Raw genomic sequence first — 24772 nt, forward strand, 5'->3', positions numbered from 1 at the left:
CACAGACCTCCCCTGATTTCTTCCTCCCACCAATTCCCTGGTGAGTACAGACTCAATTTCCCTGAAGTAAAGAAAAACTCCAACAGGTCTTAAAAGAAAGCTTTATATAAAAAGAAAGAAAAAATACAAATGTTCTCTCTGTATTAAGATGATACAACACAGGGTCAATTGCTTAAAAGAATATTGAATAAACAGCCTTATTCAAAAAGAATACAAATTAAAGCACTTCAGCACTTATATTCATGCAAATACCAAAGAAAAGAAACCATAGAACTTACTATCTGATCTCTTTGTCCTTACACTTAGAAACAGAAGACTAGAAAATAGAACTACTTCTCCAAAGCTCAGAGGAAACAGGCAGACAGACAAAAGACTCAGACACACACTTCCCTCCCCCCAAAGTTGAAAAAATCCGGTTTCCTGATTGGTTTTCTGGTCAGGTGTTTCAGGTGAAAGAGACATTAACCCTTAGCTATCTGTTTATGACACGCCCCCCAAATTGCAGACAGTGGGGAAGCTCACTGGCGGCAATTTCCTTCTAGAACTTGAAAATAAACAGATTAATACAACACATGCACCTTTACATATACTACTAAGTATATAACTAACAGACTTTTACATTTTAAGAACACTTTTTAACTACTGGATTCTGGGAAACTGTCACGGGAGAGTGCATCAGCAACTTTGTTAGAAGCTCCTGTGATGTGTTGAATTTCAAAATCAAAATCTTGGAGAGCTAAACTCCAACGAAGAAGTTTCTTGTTGTTCCCCTTGGCAGTATGAAGTCACTTTAGTGCAGCATGGTCAGTTTGTAGTTGGAACCGCCGTCCCCAAACATATGGGCGTAGCTTTTCCAGGGCATACACAATGGCATAGCATTCCTTTTCACTGACTGACCAGTGACTTTCCCTCTCAGACAGTTTCTTGCTGAGAAACACGACAGGATGGAAGTTGTGATCTGTTGCTTCCTGCATGAGCACTGCTCCTATACCACGCTCAGATGCATCTGTGGTTACTAGGAATGGTTTGTCAAAATCCGGGGCCCTGAGTACAGGGTCAGACATGAGCGTTGCCTTAAGTTGGGTAAAGGCCTTTTGACACTCATCAGTCCACTTAACTGCATTTGGCTGGGTCTTTTTGGTCAGGTCGGTCAATGGGGCAGCGATTTGGCTGTAGTGTGGTACAAATCGCCTGTAGTATCCGGCCAAGCCTAAGAAGGATTGGACCTGTTTCTTTGACCTTGGGACAGGCCACTTTTGGATAGCATCCACCTTGGCCTGTAGGGGGTTTATGGCCCAAATTAAAAAAAACAAAACAAAACAGTAAGAGGACCAAAAAATGCCACCATAGCTGAAAAACAAGAGTAAAAGAGGCTGTTAGAGGAAAAAAGGTATCGTTTAAAAACCGGAAGTCAAATCCTATTGAGGAAACGAGAAAGCATAAATTCTGGCAAGCGGAGTGTAGAAGTGTAATGAGGCAGGCCAAAAGAGAATTTGAAGAACAACTAGCAAAAGACACAAAAACCAAAACAGCAAAATTTGTTTTTAGTATCTCAAAAGCAGGAAGCTTGCCAAACAATCAGTGTATTGGATGGTCAAAATGCTAAAGGAGCACTTAAGGAAGTCAAGGCTGCTGTGGAGAAGCTAAATGAATTCTCTGCATCAATCTTCACTCCTAAACCTAAAGCATTCCATCTGACAAACTGTCCCTGATGGAAATGTCAGAGGTGGTTTTGGAATGCACTGATGGATTAGAGTAATAAAATCACCAGGACCAGATTGTATTCACCCAAGAATTCTGAAAGAACTCAAATATGAAATTACAGAATTACTAATTGTGGTATGTGACCTATTGCTTAAATCAGCCTCTGTTCCAGATGACTGAAGAATAGGTAATGTAACACCAATTTTTTAAAACGGGCTCCAGAGATAATCTTGGGAATTACAGACCTGTAAACCGAATTTCAGTATCAGGCAAATTGGTTGAAACAACAGTAAAGAACAAAATTATCAGACACATAGATGAACCCAATTTTCTGGGAAGAGGTAACACTGCTTTTGTGTAAAGGGAAATCATGTTTCACCAATCTATTAGAATTCTTTGAAGGGGTCAAAAAACATGTGGACAAGGGTTATCCACTGGGAAGGTCCCTCAATAAAGGCTCTTAAGCAAAGTAAGCAGTCATGGGATAAGAGGGAAGGTCCCCTTATAGATCAGCAACTGATTAAAAAGACAGGAAACAAAGGGTAAGAATAAATGGTCAATTTTCACAGTGGAGAGAGGTAAATAGAGGGTCCCTCTAAGATCTGTACTGGGACTGTTCAACATATTCATAAATGATATGTGTAGAGGTGTAAACAGTGAAGTAGCAAAGTTTGCAGATGATACTAAATTACTCAAGGTCATTAAGTCCAAAGTTGACTGCAAACAGTTGCACAGGGATTTCATAAAACTGGGTGATGGGGCTACAAAATGGCAGATGAAAACTGCTGGTGATAAATGCAAAATAATGCACACTGGAAAACAGTCTCAATTATATGTACAAAATGACAAAAGGTCTAAATTAGCTGTTACCACTCAAAAAAGATCTTGTAGTCATTGTGGCTAGTTCTCTGAAAACATCTGCTCAATGTGCAGCAGCAGTCAGAAAAGCTAACAGAATGACAGAATGTTAGAACCATTAGGAAGAAGATAGATAAGACAGTAAATGTCATAATGCCACTATAAATCCATGGTACCCCCACATCTTGAATACTGAAGGCAGTTCTGATTGCCCCATCTCAGAAAAGATATATTAGAATTGGGAAAAGTAAAGAGAAGGGCAACAAACATTATTAGGTGGTATGGAACAGCTTCCGTATAAGGATAAATTGAAAAGACTCGGACTGTTTATCCTACAAAACAGACAACCGGGGGGGGGGTGGGGGGAGAAGTAGGAGAGCATATGATGGAGGTCAATAAAATCATGAATGGTTTGGAGAAAGTGAATTGGGAATTGTTATTTACTCCTTAACATAACACAAGAACTAGGGGTCCTCCAATGAAATTAACACACAAGAGGTTTAAAACAAAACGTAAGGAAATACTTCTTCACACAATGCACAGTCAACCTGTGGAACTCATTTTTAGGGGTTGTTGTGAAGGCCAAAAGTGTAACTGGGTTCAAAAAAAGAATTAGATAAGTTCATGGAGGCTAAGTCCATCAATGGCCATAAACCAAGACAGTCAAGGGCACAACCCCATGCTCTGGGTATCCCTAAATCTCTGCCTGCCATATGCTGGGATTAAACAAGGGATGGATCACTCAATAATTGCCCTATTCTGTTCATTCCCTTTGAAACATGTTACCAACCACTGTTAGACACAGGATACTGGGCTAGATGGACCATTGGCTAGTCTTATGTTTTAAGTGATACTAATCAACAATGAAAAATAAGACTGAAAAAAATTCAGCTAGAGCCTAAATTCAAAGACTTTATGAAGAGGAACCAAATAAAAAAAATATACAAAATTAATTACCCCTGTGTGAAATTTCACACCCATTGGCCACTTTCTTCTAGAGAAAAATAGGTATTTATCCATTTCAAGCCCGTTTTAAATGCAACCTAACTACAGAGTTTTTTCCAGGCACTTCCCTAATACGGTCCCTGCCCCACAGCACTTACCATTTCAACAGATAAAGAAAGATGTGAGAAAGAGAGTCATTCCCCTTTTAAGGGTGAGAGATTAAATCATTTGCCCAGGTCACACAGAAAACCTGTGGTAGATCAAGGAAGTGAACCCAGATCTCCTAAATCAAAGCCCAATGCTTTAGCCACTGGATCATCATTCCTCCTGGTTCAAAATTAAGGTGTGTCTACTGAAGCACCAAAATAGCATTAGGAAGAGAACCACATTTTAGCCTGTTCTTCTTGGCAAAGTGCTAGTATAGTTATCCTCACCATTGGTGGTCAAGGATGAACTGATTTGCTGGTTAATGACCCTCCTAAACTATTTTACATACTCCTAGACTGGTCATCACTGTAGCTTCTAAGCACAACATAAAAGGCCAGATGTAGTACCTTACTGCAGTAAAAGTACCAAACAATGTAAGAGGGGCAGAATATGGACCGTAGTAATAAAACTAGTATAGTGCTGTCCAAAAAGTGACTTCAGGGTGAATACTTCTCCCCCTTTCTCCAAGTACATGAGATCCTAGAAAAATGTTTAAATGATTAAGGTATAATTAACTTCTTTTTAAAGCCCAGGTCTACACTACAAATTTATATTAGTCTAACTAAATCACTCAGGGATATGGAAAACCCACCGCCCTGAGTGATGCAGTTCTACCAGCTGAACTCCTGGTGTAGACAGCGCTATGCTGACACAAGGAGCTTCTCCCATCAATGTAGCTACTGCCTCACAGGGAGGTAGAGTACCTACAATGATGGGAGACGCTCTACCGTCGGCATAGGTAGCATATTCACTAATCACTGCAGCTCTCCAAGTGTGAACAAGCCCAAAGCCGATAAGACTTCAAAATGAACTATCATCACTAGACTAGATACAGAATAAAGCCAAAGTTTATTTAAAAATAAGTTGTATAACTTTTCACAATAAATCTTTCCATATAAAAAATGAGGTTGCAATGGCACTTTGCCAGACATTAGCTTAATAAACTCTACCTTCACTTGGTACTTTAGGGGTAAAGTTAGTTTTCTGTTTCAGTATCTGCTACTTTAATGCCTGGGCATTGTGGCATCATTATAAAAATAGAAATTCAACCACATTAACATACAGACATGTGTCTGTGGATCTTTAATTTACTGTACTGTAAAGCTGCCATATAAACAGATCAGTGCAATTCAATTTTCAGAAAACCAAGGCAAAATCTACTGGCCTTGATCCAAGTTATCAGTGTCATTGTCAAGCCCTATATTTAATTAATACTATTTACTGTCAGGGTCTGAGTTTGGCAGATCTTTCACCAGCCTCAATTTGGATGCTAAGGGCAGGCACTGAGGAATATTTGCCAGAGTAAGTGTATGTCATCTTCCTTGATGATACAAGGGCTCAGTTCTCCTGTTCTTGACCCCGTAGCATTCCCAGGCTCTAACACTGATGACACAGTGAAATCAATCTACATTTTATTTTTTATATATATTACACACACACACACACACACACACAGTCCTCTGAGGATGGCTCCTTCTTCTGCAAATGTGTATATACTGTACCTTTGTTAATATAAAAAGGTTGTGAATACGGAATATAATAAAAAAACCTTATTCAAGGCCCATTATTCAGCCATAATTTTGTTCACTTTTTAAATATTGGTTAAGTTAGTTTCCAGTTATACTCTTATGTCCAAAATACTTTTGATTTAATTACTTTTAACTTTTTAGTTTAAAATTAACTATCTTAATGTAGCTACTTAAGAAAAGAGGATCTCAAACATAGGTGTTTATCTTTTAAACAGTCCGATTCACATATAATATTTCATATTCACATTTCTCCAATATAATAAGCAGCTCAGCTGCACAGCACCTGCTCCCATGCAACACATCCACTGAATTTAATGTGAGTTTTACATATGTGAAAACTGTATGCTCAGAACCGGAGACAGACATATATTATTTAAAACTATAATTTATTTTTTAAAACAAAACAAACAATCTGCTTCCCATTAACTTAATTTATATTTTTGCTATTTACAGGGTTTTTAAAAAAACAATAAATTTAAACACTTCAATAACTGATCTTCTTTGATTTTACAGAGATGTCAAATATTAAATTTATGGTATCACAATCATTTCCACATCACAAAAAAACAGAAAGGTCAATGCCCATTACCAATGGCTGGAAACTGATCAATCAGATGCACCCGCCTAATCTTAACAGAAGATCGCTGCTCAGAGTTTCAAATAAAGGTGAAAGGCCCTGTAGTCACTGCCAATATGCCCTGCAGAAAATTTCTTTCCTGACCCCAGATTAGGCAATCATATTAACCCTTTTTGTGTGAAAATCACTATAGCTAAACGTCTAATCCAACCTTCATATACCACTGGTGTACAAGTAATTATTTATTTTTCCTTGAATACTAGTAAACCAGATTTTCCTACTACCAAGAACAGAATTCTGATCATACTTGGGAAAAAAACACAACTTCCCACTTATTTGTTCTTCTACTGCCTTGTTTGAATTTTTTTTTCACCTAAATCTCTGTACATATATCCTACAATAAGATCCTCATATACTCCTCTTCAAACGTTTAATTAAAGCACAGCAAAGATTTATACCTTTGATCAATTAGTAGACTTTAATTTTATTCCAATTTATTATACATCTTCTCCAGAATTTGTATATCCCTCTGGAAATATGGTGCTCATAAATGGTGGCAACACTAGGTATATAAATTATGCTACCATAAAGCTTTTTATGAACTGCAGAACACCATACATAAAGATTTTCACTTACTAATTGTTTTGATTTTTGAAATGAGGAAAAGCACTACTCAAAATGTTTAGGAAAACACATGTATTACAGAATCTTCTCTTTCCTGTCTATAGAGAGACTGTGACTTGCATATTATAACTATGCACATCAAATTAATAATGAGATTCCTAGAAACACACAGTTTAAGTTCTGCATTCTGTGTGCAATTTGTGGTACAATAGTTTAAATTAAGAAAGACACGTTAATATATGTTTATACGATTTAATTGAATATCAGATTATGAACTTTCATTGAACAAGTCTGAATTAAGAATTACTCTAATAAAAGACTAAATAAATAGTTTTAAAAAGCAAAAAAAACGGTCGCATACAATGCCATTTAGTCTTTGTATATTTTAATCTTTGTGGTATTTTTCCATGTATTAACGATAAAGAAAAGTGGATTTTGTTATTGTTTTTTTTTCCTTCTTGCTCTCCAAAATTTGCTTAATATAACTGTAAAAGATGAAAAGATACCCAACACAGATATACATATTTTAGCCCGTAATTTTTCAATGTTTTTCAAACTGCTAAACACATTAAGAACCTGTTACTTAGCGTAACTACCTGCATACTTAAATATGTGCAAGTCTCAAAAATGCATATTTATAATTAGTCTTCAGTAACTCATTCTACAACACATTAAAGGAAATATATTTTCTTGAGAATCCTGAAAGGGATCTCACACAAAAAGAAAAAATCTCTAGATTTTATACAGAACTTTCTAAATTAGTATGGAGTACCTTTTTTACATTAAACAAGCCTAAAATAAAATATAGTATTTATCTTCTGCTGCTAAGTTTTGTTAAACTACAAAATTATCATCAGTTTAAAACAAGCTACAGGAGGTCTCTTTTTACTCACTCTCAATAGTATTACCCCTTCTCATGAATGGATTCAGACAGGTATATCATTCCTGAACAATTCGTTGTTTGGTTGTCATTATATTTGTTTCAGCCACAATGAAAGTAGTTTATTAGTGCTGGTAGAAGGAAAGAGTTCTATTTTTGCCACATAAGCTTTACTACAAGGAATACCACACATTTGGAAAGTAAATAGTCCATTAGCTAGATGATAAAAGTATTTATTTGGTTTAATCTTAAAATATACTACTCCTTGAGTAGCTTCAGCTTATATTTGTTTACTTTCTTTCCCAACACAGAACCTCATCCTGGATCCTACGCTCTTGTGAGCAGTCCTTACATGAGTAGTCCAGACAAAAATATTTTCACAAAATGAGCCTTTGAAATTTTCTTTTCTTACTCGCATTGTATTAATTAGTTTGTATGTTATCTAAGACAGGTGTTTTTGTGTGTATGTGTGCCTTAAACATTCATATCAAAACTCTTTACTTGATCATCAAATTCTCTACTGAAGGAGCTAGAACAGTATTTAAATGCATATAGTTTATAGATAACTCACCAAGATTCAGTGAGGCAGTCAAATCAGTTCTGTAGGTCATGTGTGTTTGGGTGAGCTTCAGTACTCAGATACATCTCAAGTGTGCTATAAACAAAAGTAAAAGAGAAATGTTAGTCTTTTTGAATAGAGAAATTGACATATTAAAATTGCAGTATGTTTAACATAATATACTGATCATTAACTGAGAAAGTGAGCATTATAAACTTTGCAGTACAATATCTGATTCAGAGATCACTCTATAATCCTGTGCAACTGTCTGAATTACTCCATATATACACCATTCCCTTTACAGGAATTACTGCTGACTGCATGCAAACCCATGGTGATAGCAACTAATAGGTTAAAATTAATTTGAACCCTGTGTACTTTATTTTCTGTGAAAATAAGTCCAGGATAACCAAGATTCTCAACTAGCTGCTCCTTACATATATCAGAACTCTAATCCTTTCTTAAAAATCAGAACTTGAAGCAGAGTTTACCAAATCAGTCTAGAGAATCTCCATGACAACTACTGCTTCCTTTATTTGTTGGTCTGATTTGCTTCTTTAAACAAAATTAGTGTCTAAATCTCTAAAAATAGATATTATTATAAAAAAGCCTTGAGGCAATATTAAAAACTTAAACTTCATGAAAATTATATCCACTTTCATTAAATTCAGTTCTTCTCCACTCTTCAAAGTCCACTTTAAAGCAAACAGTTCTGGCCTGAGTGACGGAAGCATTAGAGTTAGCCAACAAATGAAAAAAATATGCATTTGCAGTAGCCTTTAGATTCCAGGAGAACAGAGGACAAGCATTTCTGTACCAGTGCCCACTCTTTCAGAGGAGCTGCAATATTCTTCTTGGAGTGCTTGCTCATGTCTATGGGTGGCGGATGGAGCCCCACTTTGGGAAGGCTAAACCCCGGCTTCGCCTCTTCCACTCACACACCCCAGCCCCCACCGCCAGAGTCCCAAGATCCCCTTGTCCCTCCCATGGCTGGAGCCCAGAGACCCCCTGCCATGCCCCCCGCAGCCCAAGCCCTGAAACCCCTTCCCCCCCTCCATGGCTACAGTCCTGGGACCCCCTGCCTCTCCTTCCCCTCCCCTGCCCCATGGCCAGAGGAGCCCTGAGCCAGCCAGAGCTACAAGCCCACCGCCACAACCCCAAGCTGCCCCACGAAAATTCATAACCTTTATAAACAGATTCTGTTTGAGGGCCAGATGGCATTTGTACACACCAAACAAACTACCAAAGAACCATTTACAGCAATACTACCCTTATTTCTCATTCTGACTGACAAGAAGAACAGAGGTATGAATTAAAGCTGTGCACCTATATTTTAAGACTTATGTAAGCCCCCTCCCCTGCAAGCAACCAAAAAAAAAAAAAAGAAAGAAAGTGCTTTGAGGAAAATAGTATTTACGCCGTAGGAAGAATTACATTCTCGATGATGATCCTATTCACCTATATATATTTTAAAAATAAACTTCTAACTTTTTACACTCAGAAGTGGCATATCACCCAGTAATTGGCCATTCTTAGAAGCTATCACCAAGGAACAGATGACAATCTGGACAATACGTTTACATGCACTGCAATTAATTTGGTAGGTGTTTTGGATACGTATATTTCCACTACAGCATTTAAAAAGCATGTTGGTACTAGAGAACACAAATAAGTTTGTCTTCATTCCTGCTTGAGTAACAAGTTAGGTTTGATTTAATTATCTGTAACCCTGTTTTATAGTGACAGCTAATACAACTAAGGGAAGAGATGGTTCAGAAGATTGGTGCAAAGATAAAATGACTTTAATCTTTAAACATTTGAAAAATATCAGATGCCTACAATCCAGAGGCAGATAGCAAAGCTTAATCTGTCCCTAATGAGGCAGGTCCAGGGACACTACTAAAGCTCCAATCAAGAAGTACAGTTTCAGTCATCAACCACTGAGAAAGCGGAAGAGAGTGCTGGATGCTGTCCCTAGACCCTAGCTGGGAAACTCCATTTTTCACAGAAGTGTTTCATCTGACAGACAGAAGGATGGTGTAGGTAGAGGAGGCTGTCTTCTCCACCTCCCCTTGAACACTATCATTGATCAGTCTCTTGATTTTTGTAGGGGATGAGGTCTGCTACTCTAATTCTCTTCCCCACTTCCTAGCTGCTACAAGGTGTGGGTGGGGGAATACAAGGGAATGTTCTCCACTACTCACCTCCTCCAAAGTCATTTTTGGGTCATCATCTTCTCTTTTTTTAATAGATCCATAACCATCTTCTGCTGCTGCTGATAGCAAAGTGAAATTAACCTGATTCTTGACAACTTCACTGCAGCCCATATGGTTTCAAATAGCAGCAGTGGATCTGACCCGTATTTATTAAATTCAATCTGTCCCACTTTGCAAAGTTATGAGAAATAGCAGAGGCATGGGAGCTGTCTGTCTGAAGACTATGACTAGGGTGACCAGACAGCAAATGTGAAAAATCGGGACAGAGAGTGGGGTAATAGGAGCCTATATAAGAAAAAGACCCAAAAATCAGGACTGTCCCTATAAAATCAGGACATCTGGTCACCCTAACTATGACAGCACTCAATGGAAAGGGTTACAATGGGAAGGTTATCGTCACAACTTAAATTCCGTAGAAACTAGTCACTTTGGGGCATTCAAGATAATTGAAAAAATATGGAATTAGTTAATTTTAATGAAAAAAAGTGTCAGATAGGTGTGGAGCCTGAAATTCTCTTGTTGGCCAGAGAATAGGTACTGTATGAACATATTTGCACCAACTCACCTTCCCAATGTGTCTCAACTGTAACATGGGTTGTTGGGGAGAAACAGTTTCTCAGAGGGAGAGAGGGTACTTTAGCATCTCTGCATGTCCATTCCTTGATTTAGATACTGAATTGCAAACAAAGATGCCACTGTCAATTGTGGTGATGGTTCTTGGGACGTGGAAACTCGTCTCAAGAAAACCAAGATAGTAACCACCCAATTTATATCAAACAGGTGACTCATCAGCTTTTACATTTGAATTCAATGTTTGTATTATGATAGTTCTCAAAGGCAACAATCAGGATCAGGGCCCCTTTGTGCTATTATTTGTGCTCCCACAGTACTATATGCTGTATAGACACAGAACAAGAAGACAAGCTAGGTACGGTATAAAACACATGAATAGACAGCATCTGCCCTGAAGACCTTACAGTCTAAGAACAGTGGTAAACTTTCAGTCATTAGTCAGGGCTGTATTTGAACTAAAGGTGAAAGATACCATGACTGGGCAGAGGGACTCAGTAGGACATCTAGTTATCCCAGGGAAACCTGTTTAAAGCTAAACAGGAAAACAAAATATAGCTTATATATCCCAGAGGTAGCCAATATTACATATTTTTATTATTTTGAACAACTCTTCCACTCAAGCTGCAATATCCTTTCCATGCACAATGCAATCACAATGGAACATCATTACACACCAAGCACATATGGCAGTGGTGAAGGTGCATTATCCCCCAATGTCTGTAGTAGGTGACCCATCAGTTAAACAATTAACACCAAACTTAATTGAGAACAAGACAGTGAATGACTATCCCTCTCAGAGATGCACCCAGAAGAGATCCCCATCTTGAGTGGGCAAGAGAAGTGAATTAAATATTTATATCTTTGGCCATATACATTTATTCTTCAGACTCTTGCAACACGAGCACTAACAGCAACATACTTTGACTGTACCTTCCAGATATATGCAAAGATGAGCAATCAAAGGAATACCAAACAACAAAACTGTAGCAAGATAAATGAATACCTTCAGCCTCAATTACAAATTCTCTACCTCTTTACATCAAAACAACCCTCCATTATGTAAATAAAAAAAAAAAAAAACAGCAAAACGTGAGCATGTTTGCATTGCAAATGCCAGCAGACATATGTAAAACAACAACAAAAAATTAAAACAAAACTATGTAATTAGAGCTACAGTATCGTTACAGTAATTAAAGAATCAATAGGTCAGTCCTCAAAAAAAAAAAAAAAAAAAGCCTAACATTTTGGCACTAAAAAATTAAAACATTATAGTCCTGACTTCAATAGTTACAAGAAAAAAGATTGAATTAAAGTGAACTTTCATACTGGAGAACACTTTCAAAAAAGTCTTGAAATAATTTAAAAAAAAAGTCTATTTACCTATAGCATTCTGATAACCTTTTCCTTGTCAGATAATTTGTGCTGGAGACTCTGATATGAAAACAACAGGTGAGCTAGCCTTTTCTCTCTAAAGACGCAAGTTTAATTTTGTGCATCAAGTGTAACAAGTAAAATGATTTTGATGGTCTACATGCACAGATTTGTGGACATATCTGTGCAGTATAACATAAGCACTCAGTCAGCATGTCTTGAAATTTCTGGTGAAAGGTCCAAAGACAGGCATAATAGAGGTGCTACAGGGCAAAAATGGGAGAGTTGTGTAGACAAGCTTGCACGTATCTCCCCATAAGCTAGACAGTATTGTCAGTCTCTCACTTCCATGAGTACTAAGAACACATCCTCTTGCAATATTTTTTAAAAGCGCTTTTCTCTTCACAGACCCACTTTTACCTCATCGTGCTGTTGTCATAATGATGAATTTGTTAGCTGGTGAGAACATCCATGACAAAAAGTTAGTGGAAAAATATATTAAACTCATCTGCAGACCAAGATTCTCTCTGAACATCTGATTTAAAAACAAGTACCTCCAATATCATTAGTAGGCAACTGATAACTGACACACTAAACTGCTTTTTGTGGGAGTGTTTAAAATTAATATGTAGTGCACACTAGAGGTGCCATATTGACAGCACTAAAATACTAAGTCCCATATTCACACACAGCAGAAATACAGCATGTTCATATGTGCGAGCTACCATAACATATGCCTTAATTCCTAATAGGCAAGAAATTATTTCAGTCTCCATAAACTTTCTTCAATCCTGGACTTCACCACTGAGCCAGTCACTAAGAGCACCAGCTCTGATGTTCCCACTTAAAATCCCACCAAGAGCAACGTTTTACACTCAAAGAATCATCAGAATAACGAATTCAGTCCCCAACACATAGGGATGTATTCTATCCAGCAACTTAAAGGTGAAAAGGCTGTGTGTGCTAGTTACTTTTAAATTTTCAGTTTGGCGTACAGTGTAAATTTTTTTTCCTTCACGGTTCACACTGTTCTTTGTCCATCCACATGCATCTAGATATTGTAACCATAAGAATGTGCAATTCTATGGTTTCCATACCTTCAGGCCCACATTCTGAGTCTTACTGCTGTTGCTTGGCTCAATTAATATGCAAATGCTAAATAAATAAATTGCTGCTCATAAGATATGTAAATTCACACCATGTTCTGAAGTTCTCTAATAGAGGATCATGTCATCTGTACTATGTAGGACTTATGAATAAATCAGCATCTTTAATACTGATTTGCTCTTTGATTTATGATCTTTAAACTCTTTCCGTTATATTTATATATAAATATAGATTTAATATTTTGGAGTATTATTTTAGCACAATATAAACTATCTGTTCCAGAGAACAAGTTTAATAATATACAAAAAATATAATTAGGCATTGCAGAGGTTATGTTTTTAACCTAAAAATACACATAAAAAGGCTTTTCAGAACAAAAATTGTCTGAGTTCACTTAAACAGTAACATTTTCTGTCACTCATAATTGTCAAAATGAGAACAAAGCAAAAGTAAGATCAGCTAGTGATTATACTAATAAAAGATTTTGTTATAGAAGTCATTTAAGGAAATTCAAGACTGTCATGCAGTGGTATTTTATTTCTAAAGGGAAAAAATGGTGTAATGTTTGTATGTTATGTGGCTTTAAACATTTAAATTAATTTATTTTAAGCTTTAAAAAAAGCAATAATGCATTTTTCAAAGGAATCTGTGCCAAAATGACTTTAAAAAAAATCTATTTTTAAGAGTTTTATGTATCCTAATTCTAATGGCATGTAATATATTAAAAAATAAACTAAAAAAAAAGACATAGCTGTGAACAAAAATTATACATGCTAGAATCTGTGCATATTCAATAGCTATTTTTCAAGCTATCCACTATCTCATAATAATAACAACAACAACCACCAACAAAATTACTTGAGTGAGAATACTCATGAGAGTAACATTGGCTAATAAGTATTTGCAGGGATCCAGCCCTTGGTCCATAAAGAATAAACTTCCTCAAATTAATTCTTTTTGACCTTGCAAAAACTGTCCAAGACTGCCTGAAAATAGACACAACAGCTAAAAACTTGCATTTTTTAAAATCCTGCATACCAAATTTCTCAAAGTACATAGGATGTCATTTTACATGTCACATTTCTGCCTGATGTGACTGTAAACAGCTAAGCGACCGAATCATGAAATATAGGGTGTGTTTGTACAATGGAAATAGTGTTGACAAACCATTAACTGTAGTGAAATGAGTAGACAGCTAATAAAATACAACTACTGTTGAAACAAATATGATTTATCTTTTATCCACACTGTACTCCATTTTACCACTTGCTAAGATATTATTTACATCTGCTAAAAATATTGTTTTAATGCACAGCAAGTGTTCTGATAATTGTATTATCCGCTGTTAAATCTGCAAGCTATTTGCTACCCTAAGCTTCATTATCTTGACATCTAAAAGTCAAAGAATTCTTCTGTAAGACTGCAATTCCCAACAAGAGAAATGCTCAGATCATGTCTGCAAGCACACAATGGAATCACAGCTGACGATGCACATCTTTTTCTGGATGTCTCCATATGCTGGTTAAAGGGGAGACTCCAGCGGGTCATATTGAAGGGGGAACTGTCAGGCTGGAAGGAGGTCACTAGTGGAGTCCCTCAAGGATCGGTTTTGGGACCGATCTTATTTAACCTTTTTATTACTGACCTTGGCACAAAGAGCGGGAATGTGCTAATAAAGTTTGCGGATGACACAAAGCTGGGGGGTACTGCTAACACGGAGAAGGACAGGGATACTATTCAGGAAGATCTGGACCACCTTGTAAACTGGAGTAATAGTAATAGGATGAAATTCAATAGTGAAAAGTGCAAGGTCATGCACTTAGGGATTAATAAGAATTTTAGATATACGTTGGGGACGCATCAGCTGGAAGCGACAGAGGAGGAGAAGGACCTTGGGGTATTGGTTGATAGCAGGATGACTATGAGTTGCCAATGTGATACGGCTGCTAAAAAAGCAAATGCGATTTTAGGATGCATTAGGCGAGGTATTTCCAGCAAGGATAAGGAGGTGTTAGTACCGTTATATAAGGCGCTGGTGAGACCCCATCTGGAATACTGTGTGCAGTTCTGATGTCCCATGTTCAAGAAGGATGAATTCAAACTGGAACGGGCCACTAGGATGATCCGAGGAATGGAAAACCTGCCTTATGAAAGGAGACTCAAAGAGCTTGGCTTGTTTAGCCTGGCCAAAAGACGGCTGCGGGGGGGATATGCTTGCTCTATATAAATATATCAGGGGGGTTAACGTTAGGGACGGAGAGGAATTATTTAAGTTTAGTACTAATGTAGGCACGAGGACGAATGGGTATAAACTGGATATTAGGAAGTTTAGACTTGAAATTAGACGAAGGTTTCGAACCATTAGGGGAGTGAAGTTCTGGAACAGCCTTCCGAGGGAAGTAGTGGGGGCAAAAGACTTTTCTGGCTTTAAGACAAAGCTTGATAAGTATATGGAGGGGATGTTATGATAGGATCGTTAATCTAGGCAATTGAACTTGGATTATCACCAGATAGGTCTGCTCAATGGTTGGATGGGATGGGAACTGAGTTACTGCAGAGAATTCCTTCTTGGGTGCTGGCTGGTGAGTCTTGCCCACATGCTCAGGGTTTAGCTGATCGCCATATTTGGGGTCGGGAAGGAATTTTCCTCCAAGGCGGATTGGCAGGGGCCCTGGAGGTTTTTCGCCTTTCCCTGCAGCGTGGGGCACGGGTCGCTTGCTGGTGGATTCTCTGCAGCTTGAGGTCTTCAAACCAATTTTAAGGATTTCAATAACTCGGTCCTGGGTTAGGGGTTGTTATAATAGTGGATGGGTGGGGTTCTGTGGCCTGCCTTGTGCAGGAGGTCAGACTAGATGATCATATTGGTCCCTTCTGACCTACGAGTCTATGCTCAAGAGTTTTCTCTCTCTCTTCAACCCCCAGGTATGCATTAAGGGACTTACTATCTGCCAACAGGAGCACAGTTGCCAACTTTCAAACGGTAGCTAAGCACCCTGACTTTCACAATAAGCCAAAAATCAGGCTAATCACATTTCAAAACAAGGCCAAAACCAGTCAATCCCTAAGAACCCCAACACTGTGTAACTAGATCCCCCTGGCATGCAGTCTGGGACTATGGCGGACCAGCTGTGTATCCCCTCACTCTCTTCCCTCTTGTCCCTGCTTGCCCCTTGCCCCTGCTTGCCAGGAGCTGATCAAAAAAAAGAAGCAACAAGCCAAACAAGCTACAAGCCAAAAACTAGCAACAAGCAACTCACAAGCCAATTAAGCCAAAAACAAGCCCAATTTCAGCATTTGTGTGTGTGTGTGTGGGTTTAGCATGTCTGATCAGGAGTATTGAAAACAGCATAGTGAAGGGAGAAATGCACCAAATTCTGCAAATACTACATTGAGACTTGATTGTATTTTTATTTTATTGTTTTGAGAAACCAATAACAGTAAAAGCATTAAGTAAAAAAGAACATGACAAACATGACTTTGATCCAACCACTCTTTTCATTAATCAATGCACAATCTTTTCCTCAGAAAATAAAATTTGTTTTTTTATTTCAATTTAGCAAACACTGATTTTAAAAAATGAATGAACAGAGTTTCCTCACGGCTCAGATTTGTGCAACCTCTGTAGTCTCAGGGATTCTCATCTAGGATTCTTGCATGTGCTCCAGTTTAGCACAGTACTAGAGCTTCTGTCAATAAACCAGTGACATCATCAACAAATGAAAAAAGCAGAAGACAGTGGGCATTGTAGTTGCAGCTGTCTTTCTAAATGACTTTGTTATTGCTGCAGAGTAACTTGTGCTCGCTGCAGATGGAGCAGAGCCTGTTTCGTTTAATTTTAAAGTTGGGGGAAGTTGTGAATATCAAGACTACAGACAGTTTAAATCTACCTTTCTCCATAGAACTTGACAGCCTGTTTATAAAGCACACTCTGCATCACAAGTAGTGATAAAAACAAACACTATTCTTTAATAATTCCCTTTTGAGTCTATAGGTTTAGGGTAATTAGTATGCTGCATTAGATCTGGACAAATCCTAGCGACCTCTCACTTTCCTGTGAGCAACTGATCTTTGACTATTTTCTCCTTATATATTATGGATCTAAGTTTAACAGCTTTGTTTCCAACTACATTCTCTTATCCATCAGTATCATGCTCATAAAAAAAAAAAATACCAACCACTCCTTCCTCAAATACCTGAGTTTCAGGCACCGAAGATGGCAGCACAGTGTACTAACGAACCCAAAGGGATTTTCAAATTGCCTTTTTACAAAAAGGGCCTTCATAGAGTGCAAAGGTAGTCATGCAACATTAGGACTATACAGATTCCTTTCTTTGTCAAATAAAGGCAAAGTCTAACCTAAAGCTTCAGAAAATAGGAAGTTGAGGGTTCCTCAAGTTTTTTACTTGAAGTGAACAAGCAACCACAATAATAAATAGTATAATCCATAAAATGATTAGGCCACGTTTCACCCCACATTAATAAATAACTTACTTATTTAAATATTTATGAGATTGGAGAGAAGATACTTACTTTGTTAAAAAAAAAAAAGTTCTCTTCTAAACATTTCTGTGGTTTGACTCCCTTTATAAGGGCTTGTGAATGAGACTTTACATCACCGAGATTGGCTGCATTGACATTAAAGACACCATGGCACTCTTCATAAACAGCAATTTGCCACAGTATCTTTGACCAAGTTTCCTCTTCTCTCTGCTCGCCCACTAACATAAGGAATATTGTGAATTAACCCCTACGATCCACTCATGGGAATGGGAGTGGGGAAGAGTGTCAGTACCTTGTATTATATACATATGCACTCCCCGTGTGCAATACCTTCACTGTAGTCCATCAGCCAAAAGCTGTGCAAGTTGGGCAATAGCACAATCTAATTTTGGTCAAGTGACTGACTGCTTGCCATTCAGATTGGTCATGAAAATCTACACAGCAGTGTACACATAAGAAGACAACAGAAAATCCTTGAGGATAATAGACTCAATCTAGGATTGCCAATCTTCCAGTATCTTCCTGGAGATTCCAGGAATTAAAGATTAATATTCAATTAAATATTATGTCATGTGATGAAACCTCCAGGAATATGTCCCATCAGAATTGGCAACCCTAACTCAATCTGACATTATCTAGAGATGGTGCTAGCCCATAAAGGTCCCTAAGCAGTAATATTTTCCCCCACTCCTGCACAAAACATACTTTAAAAAAAATTTAATAGTGGCCCCCTTGAGCTGCTTGGGGCCATAAGCAATTGGTTAGTCTGCTTAGGGCCTAGCGCCAGCTCTGACATCATCAATGATGTCAAACATGGGCACTTCAAAAAAAAAATTGCCCAGTGCAGCTGACCAGCATTCCTTCCAAACTGTTGGGATTGCCTCTCAATATTTTTCCCACCTCTGCCATTAAGTGGGAAACAACCAGGAAATCAGCTGGCTAGAGCTAATTTTATATAAGGCGTTCAGCAGATAAAAATCCAAAGATAAAACAAATGATGACAGTTTTCAGAAACAGTAGTAACAAATAAAACAAAAGCAAAACAACTTTGAGGTAAAAACAGTTCCTTCATTTGAGCAGACTACCCTCAGATAAGGAAAATCTCTGACTGTTTCTCTACTTGGGCAATACTGTATTGCTATAGCTTTCGACATATTTGTGTAGCTAGAGCCAAACCTCGGAATGTCATGAAATTTTGCTTGCCTGCCTCTTACCAGAAAAAAAAGAAAACATCCATGGGACAATGATACTTCTTTTTGGATGGGTGAATAAAGAATTCACCTTTGGCAAATAGAACTTTTTAATAGCTGAACTGCATATACGTAGAGGGGCGTTTATTTGTATGCATACTTTGGATACTTGGTGCTTGCTAGCAATCTTGTTGATTTTTAAACAATTTCTAAGACTCTAATAACCTTAAGCAGGCTTCTTGCCTATGGTAAGAGTGAGCTGAACTTATAAATACACTTATCCTTCTCTGTAAAGAGAAGCATATGATTTCTATGCTAGGGAGAAATATTCAGGCCCATGAGTAGTTGGGCACATAGAGACCAGGCTCCAATTACACCTCACACAGGATTCTTTGGAAAGCAGAGGTACGAGGAGGCTCTACATTAGCTCACAGGGTCCCCTAGGGAATGAAAGGAGTAGGGTTTAAACACACACTTGGGTCCTCCATGCGGCGGGGAGGAACTAGATACCAACTCCCTATCAGACCCTTCCACATACATTGGGGCTCAGGTGGCTGAGTGAACATGGGGGATATCTCGCCTCCTCCTCCCCCTCCCCCCCACCCACAGGGGCCCAGAGGCAAGGACAGTGGAACACTGCACGGGATGTAATGCTACCATCACAATTTGTTACCAGTAGCAATTACTAAATCTAGGTCGTCTTTTTGTTGTCCTGCCACAATTTGCTGCCTCTGCCTTTCCTCATCCTCTGTTCCGGGGTAGCAAACTCCAATGTTTCAGGGCAACCTAGTCACAATTTACTACCATTTTTAAATGTCTATTTTAAATTTGGACATAAATACAATGGTATTTTTGTCATTTGCAAGAGCATTTTACAGAGTTAAACTGCATGGCTACTGTACGTAAAACCCTAAAGTATTGCTTTTTCTTTATTCGTCTTTTTCCATTATAGATTAGAAACCACCTGGCCGACAGTAACAAAACATTTAACATATACAAAACACAAAACTAGTGTAAAGCATTGTAAAAAGGTATTTGAAATACTTATGAATACCTTTTTAACAAAAGTTATTAGGCAGAAAATCTACCATTCTTCCTTATACAGACTCTTCCCCCATCATCACTGTTACACATATTGATCAAGTTTTCAAAACAAAAATTTCACTTTACTGCTTTGGCACAAACATATGAATCTATTGCCCTTGGATTGTCTTCCAAAAACATTTTCTCAGGCCTTTTCCTCACTGTTAAAACTGAGTGCTTTCTCCTTACTCAGCACGTTTCCCTCAGAATACCCCTCATCCAGACCTCAGTTACCCCTTGTTAAATAAAATCACCTTTTTTAGCAGTGAGGAAAAGGCCTAAGTGCTAGATTCACAAAGGGACTTGAGCATTGAACACTCGGTATTACAACACCTAATGTTTAGGCACCAAGAAAGTCACATGAACACCACTGCAATTCACAAATCCTGAGTTAGGTGCCTAACCCCCTATACAATGAATGGGGAGAGAGAGGCACCTCAGAGTGGGACCCCAAAAGCCTGCTCACTACGCAGGAAGCTGCCTAAGACAGCCAATGGGAGATGCTGACTAGGAGGGTGCTAAACTCCACCCCCTCACACCCTTCAAAGCCTAAGTCCCTGCTGCAAATAGACACCTAGCTCTGCCTGGTGAGCCAAGAATGAGAACCTCTCTCCTGGAGTTAGGTGGCTTAAGTGCCTAACCGGTTTCTTGAGAGAATGAGCGAGGCAGGTGCCTAACTCCACACAAAACAGCTGGAGGACGAAGAGGAGCCCACCTTGTACTTCTAGACCAAGGTTACAGCACATACCTGGAATGTGGGAAACCCCTGTTCAAATCCTGGAATTGAACCTGAGTCCACATCCCAGGCAAGTTCTCTATTGATCTAAAAGTTATAAGGAAGATGATGGCACCGTGTCTACCTCCTCCTTCTCATGTCAGATTCTGAATGGGAGCCGATCTAGTACACAGCCTCTGAAAACACCTGCCCAGATCAGGCCTGGCAAGCAAGATATGCATAGCCCAACCCTCCACTTCTCTTATTTGTGAATCACTCTGGGGCTTGAGTGTAATATTGGCATTGTAAGGAAGCCTGGTGCATGCTGAGGCAGGAACTTAAGTTTTAGCCTGAATATGTAGGTGCTGAGTTTAGGCACCTAAAGAGTTTGGGGAATTGCAGGGGAGCCTAAAATTGAGACTTAGAGCTAAGTTTCAATAAAAAAGGAAGAAAGACGACTGGGAATTACAGAGCAGTAGGCCTAAAATGTCAATACCTGGAAAGATACTGGAACAAATTATTAAGCAATCAATTTGTAGGTACCTAGAGAATAACAGGATTATAATGAATAACCTGCATGGATTTGTCAGGAACAAATCATGCCAAACTGACCAAATTTCCTTGACAGGCTTAAAAGCCTAGCAGATAAGGGGAAGCAGTAGATATGATACATCTTGATTTTAGTTAGGCTTTTGGCAGTCCCACACAACCAATCCATAAGCAAACTAGAGAAATGTGGTGTAAATGAAATTGCTATAAAGTGGGTGCGTAACTGGTTGAAAAAACATGCTCAAAGAGTCATGATCAATGGTTCACTGTCAAACTCCAAGGGCATAGCTTAGTCCTGAGTCTGGTACTATTCAATATTTTCATTAATGACTTAGATAATGGAGTGGAGAGTATGCTAATGGAGTGGAGAGTATGCTTATAAAGTTTGAAGATGACACCAAGCTGGGAGGGACTGCAAGCACTTTGGAGGACAGGACTGGAATTCAAATGGACCTTTACAAACTGGAGAATTGGTCTGAAATCAATAAGATAAAATTCAATAAAGACAAGTGCAAAGTACTACACTTAGGAAGGCATAATCAAACACACAACTATAAAATGAGGAACAACTGGCATATTAACACGGGTGTTATATGTAAGGCATGGGAAGTAATTGTCCTACTCTACTCAGCACTGCTGAGGCCTCATCTAGAGTGCTGTGTCTAATTCTGGACACCACACTTTAGACCAGGGGTCTCAAACTCAGTTTACCTTAGGGCCAGCGCCAGCCTGCAAATCCTCCCAGCAGGCCAATAATGTCACTCATGCCACCCAGAACCCACCCCCCAAAACTCCGCCTCCCAAAAAAACTTCACCCACCACCTGCCTAAGGTTCTGGGAGGAAGTTTGCGTGGAGGAGGTGGTCTGGGGTAGAGGATTGGGGTGCAGGCTCTGGGAGGGAGTTTGGGTGCAGAAGGTGAGAGGTTGGGTGTGGGAGGGGGTCAGGGTGCAAGCTCTGGGCTGAGACAGGGGAGTTTGGGTGCTGGGTGCAGACTCTGGGCTGGGGCGGGGGGTGGGGGTACAGGAGGGGGGTGGGGTTGCAGGCTCTGGGAGGGAGTTTGGAGGCAGGAGGGGGTATCTAGGCACAGGCTCTAGGAGGGGATCAGGGGTGCAGTGCTTACCTGGGGCTCCAAGGTGGGGCAGCCCGGGGGGCCTCCATGCGCTGCTGCCCCCAGGCACTGCCCCCACAGCTTCCCATTGGCCACAGGGGCGCTCAGAGCAGGGGCAGCACGCAGGGGCGGGGGGGGAGCACCCAGGGGCAGCAGGTGGTGCCAAGGGAGAGACCTGCCCCAAAACTGCTGGAGCCCCGCAGACCACATTGGGGAGGTTCACTGTCTGCAGATGGCCGGAGGGGCACGAGTTTCAGACCCCTGCTTTAGACACTTATGGACAAATTGGACAGAGTCCAAAGGAGAGCAATAAAAGGTTAAAAAAAACCTGATCTATGAGGAAAGATTAAAAACTGGGCATGTGTAGTCTTGAGAAAAGAATACTGAGGTGGAACCTGTTAACTGTTTTCAAACATGTTAAGGACTTTTATAAAGAAGACTGCGAACAATTGTTTTCCATGTCCTCTGAAGATCAGACAAGAAATAATGAGCTTAATCTGTAGCAAGGGAGATTTAGGTTAGATATTAAGAAAAAACTAATTATAAGGGTAGTTAAAATCTGAAATAGGCTTCCAAGGGAGATTGTGGCATCTCCATCATTGGAGGTTTTTAACAGGTTGGAAAAACACCAGTCAGGGATGCTCTAGGTTTACTTCCTACTGCCTCAGCACAAGGGGCTAGATTCTCAAGAGGTCCTCTCTAGCCCTACATTTCTATCATTCTATTATGTGGCCATAATATACCACACACATGCCCAGCTTCTTCAGATGTTCGTAAGAATTTCAGCATCCTCCTCCTTCTCAAAATTTCTCAGTGTTGTCAGCAAAACCATCCCTCACAGTGCGCACGTGCATTCTTTTGCACTGATCAGTCACTGATGTCACAGGGCTGTCATCAGTAGATATATTTATAACATTTCCCCCTCTTGAGATCGGATTACCTCAGCTATAAGGTGAGTAAACAGGGAGTGACCTGCCAAGCAGCTTTCCTACAATGAAAACATCCTATACAGCTTCACAAATACAGAGCATGTCTAGTAACTGCCACTCCCTATTTGTGGATGTTTCTGGGTCAGGTGATCAGCCCTGCACAATGCAAGTGTGCTGAGACACAACATCGCAATAAGTGAGCTGAAAACACTTATTGCAGCTTATCATACAGTGGCACACCTTTTTGGGTATCGCAATAACGGACTGATTAATACTACCATCATCATGAAAAAAGATGTAAACACAACAAATGCTGTGTTTATAAGTTAAATTTTCCTGGGGGAACATGAGTAGTACAAGATAAGGTTTAACATGTGTGGTTAGCAATCAAGTAGAGGCCAAGATTAAAGAGGAATCTTTACAGTTAAAGCACCAAATACATGGCTTAATTGGTTAATTCTAATGGGACTCTGATCATCACTATGAGTACAGTAATGCATACAATGTACAGCTAGGCCAATACTCTATGTCCGCACAGCAGGATCTACCATGACACTATCAGGCTTTCAATCTCCTGCTCATGAAAGATGTCCTGACCAGTCCAGGACAAAAAGAAGGAGCAAGATAATCTAAAAACTTCACCTTAAACCATTTATTGAAATTTTGTCAGGCCAAAAGTAATAAAGGAAATTGATGGGGGGAAAGCCTCTTAATTCTTTTAGTTTAGAATGCTTTAATTGATTTTCCATGACACCCACACAAATGTGGGGCTGCAGACATTCAGACACTAATACATTTGATGGCAAAGGAGCAGTGTTAGCCACACAATCAGTATCAGAGTTGTCAAGCTGTGAATAATAATGGATAATTTAACATCTTAGTCAGCACTACAGCCTATGTACTTAGTGTTAAGAAAATGTGTGTTTTTGCCATCAGATAACTATCATGCATTAGCTATCCCCCTGTAAAAACATAGTGGAGACAAGGCACTTTAGTTTCCCCAAAAAGCAACAAATGCCAGATTTTTCAAAGGTATTTAGTAGGGCTGTCAAGCGATTAAAAAAATTAATTGCAATTAATCTCACTGTTAAACAATAATAGAATATCATTTATTTCAATATTTTTGGATGTTTTCTACATTTTCAAATATATTGAATTCAATTACAACACAGAATACAAAGCGTACAGTGCTCACTTTACAATTATTACAAGTGTTTGCACTGTAAAAAAACAAAATAGTATTTTTCAATTCACCTAACACTAGTACTATAATGGAATCTCTTTATCATGAAAGTTGAACTTACAAAAGTAGAATTATGTACAAAAAAACTGCATTCAAAAATAAAACAATATAAAATTTTAGAAGCGGTAAGTCCACTCAGCCCTACTTCTTGTTCAGCCAATCGCTCAGACAAACAAGTTTGTTTATATTTGCAGGAGATAATGCTGCCCGCTTTTGTTTACAATGTCACCTGAAAGTGATAACAGCCGTTCTCATGGCACTGTTGTAGCCAGTGTCGCAAGATATTTACAAGCCAGATGCGCTA

General features: G+C 39.0%; 1 protein-coding gene across 7 annotated transcripts in view; it reads right to left on the bottom strand.

Annotated features, from left to right (window-relative positions):
* NCOA2 (nuclear receptor coactivator 2) overlaps positions 1–24772 on the bottom strand; it is a 260761-nt gene that overhangs the window by 231703 nt on the left and 4286 nt on the right. For all 7 annotated transcript variants that reach the window (XM_030553256.1, XM_030553257.1, XM_030553254.1 and 4 more), the window contains exon 2: positions 7896–7979. The gene's annotated coding sequence lies outside the window, so the exon portion shown is untranslated. The remainder of the gene's footprint in view (positions 1–7895; positions 7980–24772) is intronic.

This window comes from Gopherus evgoodei, chromosome 2, assembly GCF_007399415.2.
Source record: "Gopherus evgoodei ecotype Sinaloan lineage chromosome 2, rGopEvg1_v1.p, whole genome shotgun sequence".
NCBI classification, from domain to species: Eukaryota; Metazoa; Chordata; order Testudines; family Testudinidae; genus Gopherus; species Gopherus evgoodei.